Source organism: Crinia signifera, chromosome 1 (genome assembly GCF_055691185.1).
Source record: "Crinia signifera chromosome 1, ASM5569118v1, whole genome shotgun sequence".
NCBI classification, from domain to species: domain Eukaryota; kingdom Metazoa; phylum Chordata; class Amphibia; order Anura; family Myobatrachidae; genus Crinia; species Crinia signifera.
The window spans coordinates 194,411,536-194,425,903 of record NC_139217.1 but is presented as its reverse complement, the minus strand read 5'-3'; the positions used below and the strand labels follow the sequence as shown (position 1 = coordinate 194,425,903).

The 14,368-nt window shown below is 38.0% G+C and overlaps 1 protein-coding gene across 2 annotated transcripts in view; it reads left to right on the top strand.

The window, feature by feature from the left end:
• The window catches only part of GRID2 (glutamate ionotropic receptor delta type subunit 2), a 1,102,902-nt gene that overhangs the window by 615,592 nt on the left and 472,942 nt on the right, over positions 1–14,368 (top strand). The window lies entirely within an intron of this gene.

Genomic DNA, 14,368 nt, shown 5'->3' with positions numbered 1-14,368 from the left:
AACCTTCAAACAGACTCTCAAAACCAATTTTTAATACTAAAGACTGCCATGTTTCATCCTAACCCACCTCTCTGTGTCCATGCATACTATGGACCTTATTCAGGTCCATTTGCAGGCCCGCTTCCATTCGCACGGGGCTGATATTTATGTTTATTGTTTGCATGTGCACAGTTCTGCTCATGTGCATGTGTTGGGTACGTGCAGCCATGGCGAACAAACCATTCGGTGGGTGCACGCACCCATCCTTGTGGGCGGAGGGTGGGGGCATGGGGTGGGGTGCCGACTATTAGCATATTGGAATGCCAAGCGTTTCATGGGCGTTCCCATGCTAATGGGCCGATGACGTGGGTGCCAGCTGCCCACTCTCTTCCCTCTGAGCAACCTTAGATATGCGTGCATGTTCCACATCATACATACATGATGTGGGTGTTCCCCCACAGGCTGGGAATGGATGTTTATGTAAAACATCCATTCGTATGCCATGCAAATGTATGAATGGTGGGCCGGTGTACCCCCATTCACAAGGTAGGATCTGGTTGACTCCCAAGGATGCAAATTCGCATGTAAGAGAATCAACCAGAATAACCCCCTATCTCACCCCTCAGTGCTTTTGTATATATTTAACCCTCCTCTATTTTCTCTCACAAGCAGGGCCCTCTTCTTTAATGTGTTCCTCCTTACCAGTATCTCCTCCCTGATACACAACACTGGCACCGGTTCAACTTGTGCTACATTTGTAGTTCTAATATAATTAATTTATTATTTATTTATTAACAGTTTCTTATCTAATGGATACATATTTCCGCAGTGTTTTACAGAGTATAGTTGAACATTCACATCAGTCCCTGCCCCAGTGGAGCTTACAATCTATATTCCCTATTACATGCACACTCACACACACACAGACATTCTAGGATTAAGATATAATGGATTAATATTTATATTAGTTTGTATTGTCATATGTTCTGCCTTGTTTCTGCACGTCTATCATGATATTTTTTAACATTTATTTGTTTATGCACTTTGTAAGGCATTGCTGACCCACTGTAGTGCTTTATTAAAAAGCATCATAATAATCCCTTAATTACTATAAGCTTTTATTTTGAAGTAATATTTGTTAAGTTCAAATTGGAAAAGCATAGAAGCAGAAATGTTTGCCTTCCCTCTTGTGTATACTAAGTCTGTTCTTTTCTGCATAATGTTTAAGTCATATTCTGATTTATTTCAAACCACTTCACTGACTCTCCTTCCAATCAATATAAATGCACAGTGGTCTGGCTTCATATTAGCCTAAGATGCGTGTTACATAAACATTATTACCTGCTTTCTGTCTGTTATGTAAATTTCCAATCTGGCCTCTTCTTTATGTGCTCAGTATAGTGCAGCTACCACCAAGCCAGCAATGTAGGCATCTGTGTTCCAAATCTACTTAGCTTTTTTGGACAATAAAACTCTCTGCTTCAACATGCCCTTTACTGGAATGTATTAAATGGTCTAAACAAACTTTGTATATGCTAGGGTTGATTTTATTACACTCTTGTGTCACATTAAATTGAACACTCTCTACGTTTCAGCACACCGCACTATATAATGCAGCGTTGTTTCTGGCATGCCAGTAGTTAAAACAAATATTGTATTCTGCAGGTCGACACTGTGGTAATCCACAACTGCTGAACATACGCTCAATAGTCCCGTGAGACATATGTTAACTGTGCTGAAGTTCTAAAGTAGCAAGAAGCCAAACAGACCAATTCTAAGTAGGAAATTTGTCCAGCATTAATTCCTGTGAAATCAGTGCAGAAAAAGCCTGCATTGTAAGCCTTCTGTTCCTTATTAATAACATGTTTCCTATAGTCCACCTACAGTACCCACATACATATATTGCCATTATCCTCTATTTTACTGTCAGGGAGTAGATAATTGCTGTGAAATTTGTTAGCACAATGCAAGGACTTTTTGCTCTTTTGTACACACAGATTTGAACTCCCAGAACACACTTGTTATATCAAAAGTACAGAATAAAGTTTAAATAGTAACCACAAATAAAATGTGGTTTCTTTCAATGAGCTGTATTTTATGATCTGCCAGATACAGAGTACTTTTTCTGACTGCTGCTAAGTGGTGTTTACATGCAACCTCTTTTCAAAACACATTCTAAGATTAAAAGTTCTTTTAATTTTTGCATATTTAAATAGCTTGTTTTAATTTGCCATCTTAATATTGATAATGAGTAATTTTTTTGTTACATGTCTCTGCTTTTAAGGATGTAGGAACTACAACAGCTTGAAGACCTTTTTTAAGGCCTTCAACTTCCTTGATAACCTTCATAGCGTCTAATGTTTAATGATATATTTAATAATATTTGACCCACAAGCACATAGTTGATAGTCACCCATTTTTCTTGTATGAGCCCTCAAGTGACCCAACAATATTGCTGGTTCACTGTCATCATGTGGGGGCAGGGCGGTGCAGAGCAGCGGAGTGTCATTGGGGGTGGGGGAGGAGGCAGCACTTGGAGCTGACACTGCTCCAAGCACTGCCTCCTCCATCAGTGTAAATGGGAACTTGGTCACTCCACCTGATTAACCCATTCACACTGCACAGCAACCCGGCAATGAACCAGTAAGAACCCGACTTTTTTACCTGTTTCTAATGCTGGCTTGCTGACGGTATGCTGGACTGGCATTAACACAGTAAATAGGTGCGATCTGAAATGAGTAACATTTTAACCATATCAGGATCCTGGCTCCAGCTTTCAGGTGTCTACATAGTCAAATTTGATCATTCCTTTAGAAATGCAGACTGCATCCCATCTGCATAATGGCATGATACAGCAATACTATTTACACCAGACATGAGTATTGTTCAGCTCTCAAAAGGGTAATGTAATGCTCTTCCTTGTGATTATGTTGTGCATTTATATTATAGCTCTATATAAAGTCAATGAATTGTGATATCTTTTTGCTAGCTAGAAAACCCAGACATAGGTCATTATGTTACTGATTTCATTCATGATCTTAAGTAAAAATGCACAAAACTGTTGCAATATTTCACTCAATTGAGCTCTAGAGCCAAACTAAGGTTAAGGCTTCTAGCAATACATTCTGCGGGTTCTGTTTTCTATTTACATTACACTGTGTTGGTAAATGTGTGTGAGTTTTTTTGCTAAACAAACCAGAACATCGGTAGTCCATTCACATTGCTGTGTAGATTGGTGTAGAACTACAAACATGTAAGACCAAAGTTTGCTGTTGACATTTGCAAAACTTTGTGAACAAATGCAAAAGACAAATATTTCAGGAATAGCTCAGAAAATGTATGTCACACTAGGATCAATTGTCACAATTGAAAAATGAATACTAATAAACATTACTTTCAAATCACAGAGCAAAAACGTAGACATTTGTGCTCCATTATGATTTTACCTTAATTTTAGAGATTATTGTGGAACTTACAATATGAAATGCTTTCCAAAGACAACAGAATGCAATGCAAGTATAAATGCCACAGGGTATAGCAGCAAAAAAATAAAAAATAAAAATGGGTATGTACTGTATCAAAGGTTCAACAGTGTCCGACTCTAGGTCATCATTCAATGGGTCAACACTTAAAGGTTGACTGACACAAGTTTGAGATTGGCAAAAGTTCAACATGGAATATGTCGATATTGACAAAAGGTCAAAACAAGCAAAAAGTTTAAAGGGAAAAGGTTGATACATGAAAAGGTCTACATGAGTTTTTATATGGTTTTGTGTCAATGTTGACATCTGCCAACATGGACCCACATTTAGTGTAGCACATTCCATGGGCTAGAGCAAGCATTCCCAACCATGGTCCTCAAGGCACACCAACAGTGCAGGTTTTAGTGATATCCAGTCTTGAGAACAGGTGACTTAATTAGTACCTGAGTGATTCTGATTAAACCATCTGTGCTGAAGCCTGGATATCACTAAAACCTGCACTGTTGGTGTGCCTTGAGGACCGTGATTGGGAAAGCCTGGGCTAGAGTGTAGCTTGCCATGCTTCGGGCATGGTGCTTGCTCCGCTACTGCTGCACCCGGCACTCTTTTCCATTCCCAAGTGCAGTCCATGTACATCGCAAAGAAAGAAGAAAAAATCCCATAATAGATTTTTTTCCGATAACTCATGTCAGCCTTTGCATGTGTTGACTATTGAAATCTCAACCTTTTGCTTGAGTTGAGCTTTTATCAGTGTTGATCTAGTGCATATCAACCTTTTTGCCAATGTCGACCTAGAACATGTTGACCTTTTGGTGGCAAACTATACACTGTCGACCTATCATCTGGATACCAACTAAAACATAGGCCAAATTGCCAAAGATAGTGAAGAAGTCACTCGACAGTCATTTTAGAGAATCCAGACAACAAAGTCCAGCCAGCATCATCTAGCAATAATCAACAGACTTGCACACATGGGTTATGCAGCACTAAACAATCTTATTAAATTAGAGTGGAACTTCAGATTCATTAATATTGTACACTAAAACCCCTTTCACATTGTAGCTTTAACACGGTATATTGCCCTTTTTTACCGTTTTAAAATGGGAACAGCTGCAGTGTGAAAGCTCCATTGTCAATTTACCGGTTACAGAATACCGTTATTTTGAAACGTCTTAAAAGCAGGATCCTACACGCTTCTGAGCCGTTTTCCCTGCAGTCTGAACAGCTCAGAAACGGTATTTGCCACAAATGAAAACCACACAATCTCCCTGGTTATCTCCCTGCATGATCCCCGCCCACAAGCAGGAAATAAACATTTAAAATTACATTGTATGGCTTTCTATGGGTGAAACAGGTTGAATCTGAAAGGTACAAAAACGGTATTGAAACTGCAATATACCGTTTACAACATGCAATATGAAAGGGGTTTAACCAGTGGTAGCTCCAGCTATAGGGTTGCAGGACTGCAGCCCCACAGCTAAAATCACAACAACAGAGACACAGACAGACAGCACCAGAGCTCCGGTGCTTCCCCCCATGGGGGAATTCAGAGTTGTTTGTTAGGGAGCAGCAGTTCTAATGAGAATATCAAATGTGATAATATGATAAATAAATTATAGGGTATAGTTTATAATATAATAAATATATTATTACAATATCTATTTTTTCACTTTACTTTTCCAGAAAATGTCAAAACAATAACAATACGTTGTAGTGTCAGAACCTTTTACTGAACAGTACAGGAATTTTAAAAATCCAAAGGGGGACATTTAATAGCCTGCCAGAAGCATAAGTGCCAGACTTTGGGGTAAATATACTAGAGGTTCATTTTGGCCAATGTTGGTCCATTTAAAGTCACTGTTTAATGATTTCAGATCAATTAAAAAATTGATCTTGAATCGATGTTAAGCTCCTCGGTATGACTTCTTTCATTGTTTTAAAGGGGCAAACATTTACATGGTAAAAGCAGGTTGGTTTTGAAGTGTAAATGATTCACACTTTAAAAGAGCTAGATGACATCACAAAAATTCTTGCACTTCCTGCTTCTCGAAGGCAATTTCATTGCCGCACAAAAATGACATTTTAAATATCAAAATATAAAATTCAGTCCAGAGAGCAAGGGAATAATATAAACTGAATTAGACTCCAAAGAAAGAGAAAAAAGAAAGAAAATGAAAGCAAGATATATTGCAGTATAGAATGTGGTACAGAGACAACAAACATATTCATAAACCTAGTACAAAATGTCTAGCAGTTCAGAGAAACTACAATATATGTTATAAAAAGTGAAGAACACATTTTCAGTGTTCCTGACACTTATAAGGTGAAAGATTTACACTAGATCTTCTTTTCAGAAGTTTGTTTTAAACTAATTGGACTTCAAATATCTACACAAACATTTTGGACAAATTGAAAAAGAAATGGTTATTACTTTTACTATCCTGGGCTGTGAAATATTTGCATTAGACATACTCTAGCAATACTCATTTTATCGAACTAAATACAAATTGTGCACACTTATTACAAATATTAATTTCGACCTTTTTACTCGATGCCACAGATACTGTATATTAATAGTTTTAAATTCACAATAAACCAAAGGACAAAACTTAACATTCCCAAGTAATAACATGTTTGTTTATTAATTCTGCATAATAAAAGTCACTGTGAAATGGACAGTGGTTTACGGCATAAAGGTGCCCATACACATTACAATTATTGTATACAATATTGTATACAATATCGCATCTCATCCGATCTCGGTTTTGCGATGACATCAGATGAGATGAGATCTAGTACAAAAAGTATGTGCTGAACATACTTTTTGTACTAGATCTCATCTCATCTGATGTCATCGCAAAATCGAGATCGGATGAGATGCGATATTGTATACAATATTGTATACAATAATTGTAACGTGTATGGGCACCTTAAGAGATAAAATTGTCACTATTCTAATTTCAACAAACAAATGTACACTTACTGTAAGCAGTAAAGCAAGGACATAATAATAACAATAATTTGCCATACAATAGCGCCCAATGCTTGGGATCCAAAAGTTTAGATACTCCATGCAAACTGTAGTTGTCTACCAATTTACCAGATTTGTATGCGATGTAATTATATCACTCTGGAGTCCCACATCACCTGAGACTCCACATATAAATCACTGGGAAAATGGCCGATGGCAGTGATTTGTGAATGTACATTAGAAATGTCCCTAGGACAAGGTGCAGATGCCATATTTCTGGAAACCTGTTCATTTGCAGTAGGAAGGCATTAAGCCATAGTGACTGTACCACCAAAGAGGAGGGGGCTTACACATAGCCTGCACATAGGCCCACTCTTTTCTTAAAAGACCCATGCACTATAGTATGGCATAATATAAACTGGGGACACTGTGATGGTTTATAATATAAATTGGATTATTGAAATATTGAACTGTGTGTAAAGTGGGTAAAACAATGTGGCATAAAATGAACTGGGGCCACTGGGATAATAAGGAGTCAATACACTATGGCATTATGAACCGAGGACACATAAGTGTTACTAGTGGCAATGTATTGCATAATTTGATTTGAGGACACTGTTGGTAGTTGTTGATATATAGTATGTGGGTGCCAGATGTTTACACTGGAAATCAATCCACATGATAATCATTTAACCAGATTTAGCTTATTAACCATCGCGATGAGTTGGCAGGTAATGCACATTTAATACAGTACTGTAGATATTAAATAGATTCTAGAGATCCAGCCAGGACTGTGTAAGGTTTAAAGGTAATTGGAGAGTCACACACCTGCACACAGTACAGACAGATATGTCCACTTCCATCTTGCAGAAAATTGCTTGCTACGTGTGTACACATCACAGGAGAAACTTATTACACTCTGTCATAACTGATCACAGCATGTGTATGCACCATGTACTGTATTCCAACATAAGCCGGTGCATATGTAAGTGTCCACGCACAGTCACTGGCACACCATTTGTTTGCTGTGAATAGGCTTCAAGATAAAAATGGACACATCTGTATATATATTGGAGGCAGTGAAATACATTGTGTAACTACAGTAGCAGTGGTCACTCAGAGGTATTTAGCAGGGTCACACAGTCTCCCCATCCTGAGACATTCAGGGGCACCTATTCCTCTATGAAGTATGGAGCTGCTAACACTTGGACATGCCATGCATGCACAGCACTGTAGTTCATTGGGGTCAGAAGCAGGGCTGACTCAAGCTTTATTAATAATATGGTAAGAGAGTACTGATTTTGTGACCCTCTCTTACTTTATAAAGCAACAGCATGCAACTTTGTTGCAAAAAGGATTGTTGACCCACAAGAAAAGGCTCAGGCCACACAATAGAATGTCGAGTTAAAAATTACTCCACACAATAGCACAATTATATTCAAATTACATTGCATGTGGTGACCTGATTCATATTACACAACATAGTTGTGTCCTTTATAAACCTAACGCCCACAGTAGTTGCACATTTTACACTTAATATCAACAGTAGTTGTGGACCTTACACTTAATAACCACAAAAGATGTGCCTCATGCACAGATAATGAACCACAGTAGTTGTTTCCCTTACACTTAATGCTCACAGTAGTTTTGCCCCTTACACAATTAAAGTCCACAGTAGTTGTGCCAGTTATACAGATAATGCTCACAATAGTTGTGATCCTTACACAGATAATGAACACAGTACTTATTTTCCCTACTACAGATGGATGGAGCCCCCAGTGCCCATCATCTGATGCTGCATTTTAATTAAAAATAACAAGAGCAGGGAGGCAGGTGGGGTGCTCACTCAAACATGTCAGCAGCTGTGGCAGCCCTGGCCAGAAGTAGAACAGGCCCTGGTCACATGTCACATTCTGACACTAAAGGTAATAGTAACAATGAATGAGACTGAGCTCTCTCTCTTCCAGCAGCACATAAAGTACATGGGGCCTTATTCTAGTTCACTCTTTCTTACAAAATCCTTCTTAGATGGACAAAACTATGTGCACTGCAGGTGGGGCAGATGTAACTTGTGCAGAGAGAATTCGATTTGGGTGGGGTTTTACTTCAAAGTGAGATCTATATTGCAGTGTAAAAATAAAGCAGCCAGTATTTACCCTGCACAGAAACAAAATAACTCACCAAATCTAATTCTCTCTGCACATTTTACAGCTGCCCCCCTGCAGTGCACATGGTTTTGTCCATCTAAGAAGGATTTTGTCAGAAAGAGTGAACTAGAATAAGACCCATAGAGAGGAAATGCTGTTGATCACAGAAGGGGGCTTATTTTCTATAGACTCCAACAACTCATTGCATAATTACCCAAATTGCAGATCTTTGCTGAGGGGGTGGTGTCAAAATAATTCCATTCTCCAAGAATCATGCCATATTGTTCCCATCCTCTACTCATGGACCACTGATTCATAGCATTATGTTCCACTTCCAAAGCAAGATATCAGAAAGCTTTCTACTCTTTTGAGACTCCATAATACTCCTAGAAAATCTGGTAGTCTGTCTTTCATTGCAGGAGTGTAGGTGATTATGTTATGGCATGACAAAACAATGCATCTTATTACATGAGGTCATGGTACATTGACACTTGGGGTCCTTATACAATGACACACTTACACTTAGCATAATGTTTAAACTAATAGAAGCTGAGCTTCACTGTTTTAAATTACAAGCGATTTACTAGTATTTGTTCCTATAGACACATGCATAGGGCAGTAATTTCCAGGCAGCAGAGACACAGCTTTATGTTAATTTTGTTTTACGTTTTTCTAGTTTTCTTTTTTTCCTTATTAGTTTTTTACCATTTCCCTACAGATCCAATCACAAGCTGGGGGAGGAAAACTTGCATCTGATCACAATCTTCTATACTGCAATAACATGTTGAGACTATAAAAACTCATTAAAGGATTCAGGTGTAGAGAGTAAACAGCATACTGTATGAAGACAGAATATATAACTAACAATTGCTCTGTTTATTACCATACAATTTTCAAGCTTAATTAAAATGTATTTTTCAATCACTAAATGGTAATTTTTAGTCCTAGCAACATCAGCTATACTGCAGATAAAAACAGCACAATTTACCTGATTGATATATTGCTACTGTACGGCTACTTTGGCAAATTTCCGGTTTGTGCGGTTAACTGTTTTTTTTTTTATTCTATTTCATTTTAAACTGCTCGCCTAAAAATAAATATACAAATAAGGCTGTATAATCAAATTTCACAATTATGAGCAATAAGAAAAAAATAATCAGAGAATAGTTTAATGAAGCTTATTTCAAAATGTGTTCAATCCCTAGAAGGATGCAGCGAATTAGAAAGTAAATTAAATCTGATTGTTTCATATATATATATATATATATATATATATATATATATATATATATATATATATATATATATATATATATAATTTTCGAAAATGTATTATAATTATTTACACATAATTGAGATCTTAGTTTTTTGGAAGCAATTTTATTACATTGTATTAAATATATGAAAGCAAAGTAGAAAGTTTTCATGTTTAAGCATAATAAATGTTGATGTTTGTAAACAAAGCAACAAAACATAATTTAGTTGTTAATAGTAGTGAATAAACAAAAGAGCAGCTGGGGCATTCACCCTATGCCCACCACATGGGTTTCTCCACATACAACTACTGTACATCACCAGTGTGGTGTTCACTGTGGCATAAAGAGAAATGGGGCACTATAGTTTATTCATCAGATTCACAATGCTGGGTGTATTTACACATATAAGTATAAACAGAGTCACCAGAATATTATGTGGACAGCGTTGTTGGTAGTGACCACCTCAAGTTAGTTATTTAAATGAATCTCATCACTATTGGATCTGTTGGTATCTACAATCAGAAGAAAAAACAAAATTGCCTGTGATTATCTGTGTGTGTGGAATATTGTTTGAGAGGTTAATATATGAAGCATTTGGGTATCACGGTACTAGCCTCTTCATAAATAAGGCTCTACCAAAATCCAAGCCTGACATTCTACTGTGTGGTAGGCATTCCCAACTTTTTCCTCAAGCCACACTAATACTGTAGGTTTTAGTGATTATTACTCTTCAGCACAGATGATTAAATACAAATAACTGAGCTACTAATTATGTCACTTGTGCTGAAGCCTGAATAGCACGAAAACCATGAATTATAAACTGGGCACACACAAAAAGATTTATCTCTTCAATTTGTAATATAAGGGTCCAAATGAAAGTGAACTGTTTTCTCCCAAATGCTTATAAATGGATAAAAACAATTTTTTAGATCAATTTGTTAAATCAAACAGCTTTAACCAATTTGTCTGAATGTCTATTGTCTGCTTCCCAGCATTTGAGAGCAACTGGCTGATTGTCCTTTGCTTCCATACATTACCAGACTTGTGTTCCCACCAGAGATATTGGACAGATAAATCTTTAGGTGTTTACCAAGCACACTAGAATGATTTTTTTGCCGATTGTCCGATTTCTGACCGATTTCACCGATTTTTACCTGAAATCAGTCAATCTTGATCGCATGTGCAGTCTAATGCCTGGCAGCATCTGAGCACTTGCTCAGATGCTGCCTTGTATCTCCCATCCTCAGCTATGCGGCTCTGAAAATTATTTAAAAGTGCTTCTGTACTGATTTGTGTAGAAAATAACATAGGGCCCCTTCAGAAATAAGCAATGTTATAGTACTGTTTTCATTTAAACATTGAATATTTGACATTTTCTTTTGAAACTTTAAAATATTTATCTAACGGCAACATATTTCTTAAGGCTGTACAACATAGGGGAAATTGTAGAGGGAATAATAAAACTGAAATATACCTGCTTGTACAGTACAAGAGAGAATTTTACTTGTGAGAGTTTTCAATTGTATCAACAGTAATTGCTCATATGTTTAATGACAGCTGACTACAGAAGGAGAGTGTTGACCATTTCACATTCACCGCAGGCAAAGGTAACAGGTGATGTGATATGTACCCATTCATCACTACGGCATAATGAGTCATGCAGCAGTGTCGCAGGCTAGCAGCACAAGCCGTTGGCCAAGCTTAATGCTATTTAAAAAGAATCTGCATGTAAATACTGTAAGATCTTCTTAGCTTATCTTCCACATAATGCAATTACAGCTGCACAGAAATTGCCTTTGGGTATATTTAATACTGTATATTTCCATTATCCTGCAAATACTGTATAACCTTATTGTTGTACAACATATTTGATGTATTATTAGGCTTATTCTATAGTTCCAGTCTAAGAAATTATAATCTCATATGGTCCTATAATCAGGAAAATATATATATGTATATGTTGTGTGTAGAATGGCTGAATATTTAATATACAAAAATAGAAACACGTGTAATAAGTTTACAGTTGGAAAATGAAATGTAAATGAGGACAAACTAAACAGTGTTCTATGATAAAATTGTTTAATAATAGGTTTTAGGGCCTCATTTACAGTATTATACTAATGCTGCGGCATATGCAATTTTTAAGGATGTGCAAAATTATGATACTGTAACAGCCACTGGGAATTGTATAGAGCCACCCACAGGAGCCTTTGCAGCTGCCCACAACTGCGTACACATTGCAGTACTGATGCAGTTCCTGAAAACATTGACTCCGGAAATAAGGATTTGATCACTCAGAATGGTCCCTGCAACTGAGGGGCCAGAGACGTGTTGCCCAAATACAGGATTGCAGTCTGTGGTTGATCCAGGACCCCAAATGGTCCTGTTACTCACTAGAAAATAAATCCTCACTGCGAGCGTAGTCAATCTCTGCACATGTGCATTGTGGTAGTTATGCTTGCACTGTTTACAGATAATCGCTCAATTGCAAAATCCTTGGCATAGCGTACAACTATAAATCAGGACCCTAAAGTATTAGATTGTTAGTTTGAAGTGATATTTTACTCTAATCATCATATAAATGCTCATATGAGTATGCAGTCTGGCAGATTAATTTCCTTAATGGTGTAGATTGATTTCCTGGTCCCATGATAAGGTTCCAGGGCCACCAATAGGGGGGTGCTATGGGTACAGCTGTCCCGGGCCTCGGCCTATGGAAGGACCCGGGCAGCTTATTTTGCCCACCAAACCCCCCTGACTGCCTCTGCTGCACTGCACTCAATGCGCTGAACAAAGCAGGTCCCGGAGCGCAGACTTATTCAACCAAGGACGCTGGTGGCCAATTAAAATGCTGCACTGGCTTTTGAGCTAATCAGAGCATGTGTACCGGCAACCAATCAGAGTGGCTGCCGGTACGCAAGCTCTGATTGTCTCACTAGCCGGTTCTGTATTTTACTTGGCTGCCGGCATCCTGAGTTCAAGAAGCCTGTGCTCCGGGACCTCCGGGCTCAGCGGAAGAGGAGATGGGGGAGCATGAGTCGGTTTACAGTCAGTCAAGTGAGGGTGGCCAGGGCCCACGCTGGAAATGAGTCCCGGGCCCCAAAATTTCTAATGGCAGCCCTGCAAGGATCATTAAAAAAGCATGACAGGACAGCACTCATTGTGGTTTAAATATGACTCATTGGGGCAGATTAATTACAGCATAAGGTGCTGGAGCCACACAGGATGTGCATCTCATGGTATTCTGCTATAAAAGTAAGCTTTTCTCATTTTGCTTATATCTCATATTCAAAAAAATAAGCATAGTTGCTTACCTGTAGTAACCCATAGTATAAGGCCATAGCAGAGATGTTATAGTATGTACCCTATGTTGACCACACCCCCTATACAAGTGACAGCATGATGTCACATTGGGGGTTATTCTAGTCCATTCTTTCTGACAAAATCCTTCTTAGATGGACAAAACCATGTGCACTGAGGGTGGGGCAGATGTAACTTGTGCAGAGAGACTTAGATTTGGGTGGGGTTTTTCTTCAAAGTGAGATCTATATTGAAGTGTAAAATCATGCAGTCAGTATTTTCCCCTGCACAGAAACAAAATAACTCACCCAAATCTAATTCTCTCTGCACATGTTACATCTGCCCCCCCTGCAGTGCACATGGTTTTGTCCATCTAAGAAGGATTTTGTCAGAAAGAATGAACTAGAATAAACCCCATTGAGAGGTTGAGGCTGTTGGGAACAGGAAGAAGAGGAGTTCTAAGGATATTATGCATGGCTGTATAGGCTGCAGTGTACCCTTACAGACACCCTGCTAGCCTAATGCATTTGTGATAGGGCAGCAATTGTGCTGCACCCTGGGTGGTGGTAATTTAAGCACACCACTAGTTATGCTTTGCCTATAGGACCTTGTATGGAATTGAATTGCTCATTGTTATTATTTTGCTTCATTACAATGTTAACCAATACTTGTTTTAAATTGGATAGCTTTTGTTTTACATATACAGTGAAATTTGCAGATCAGAATAATTGTATGGCAAATTATTAAAGGGGGAGATATTTTTAATCTAAAATTAACCTTTTTCGTTAGTAAACTACCTGTTCACATACTGGGCCAGATGTACTAAGCCTGAAAAATGATGAAAAAGGAGTAACAGCCAATCAGTTCTTACCTGTAAGGTCACAGACTGTGTTTGAAAAATGACAGGTAGAAGCTGATTGGTTGGTGGTTTATCACTCTGTATTTTATCACTTTTCAAGGCTTAGAACATCTCGGTGGAATGTAATAGCGTGAGAATCAGGAAGTCAGAGATTTTGTGAAAGTTTCCTTTTTTTAAAGCGGCAATCAATTACTTGGCAAAATCAATCTGGGTTTGCAGGGTACTTGATTGCTGCTTTAAAAAATGGGAAAAATTTCACAAATTCTCTCTTTCTGATTCTCACACCCTATTACATTCCACCCATTGTATCAGAAAATGTTTATACTTGTTTTAGCTTGATAATCATATAGTAGGCAGTGGCGTCACAAAAGGAG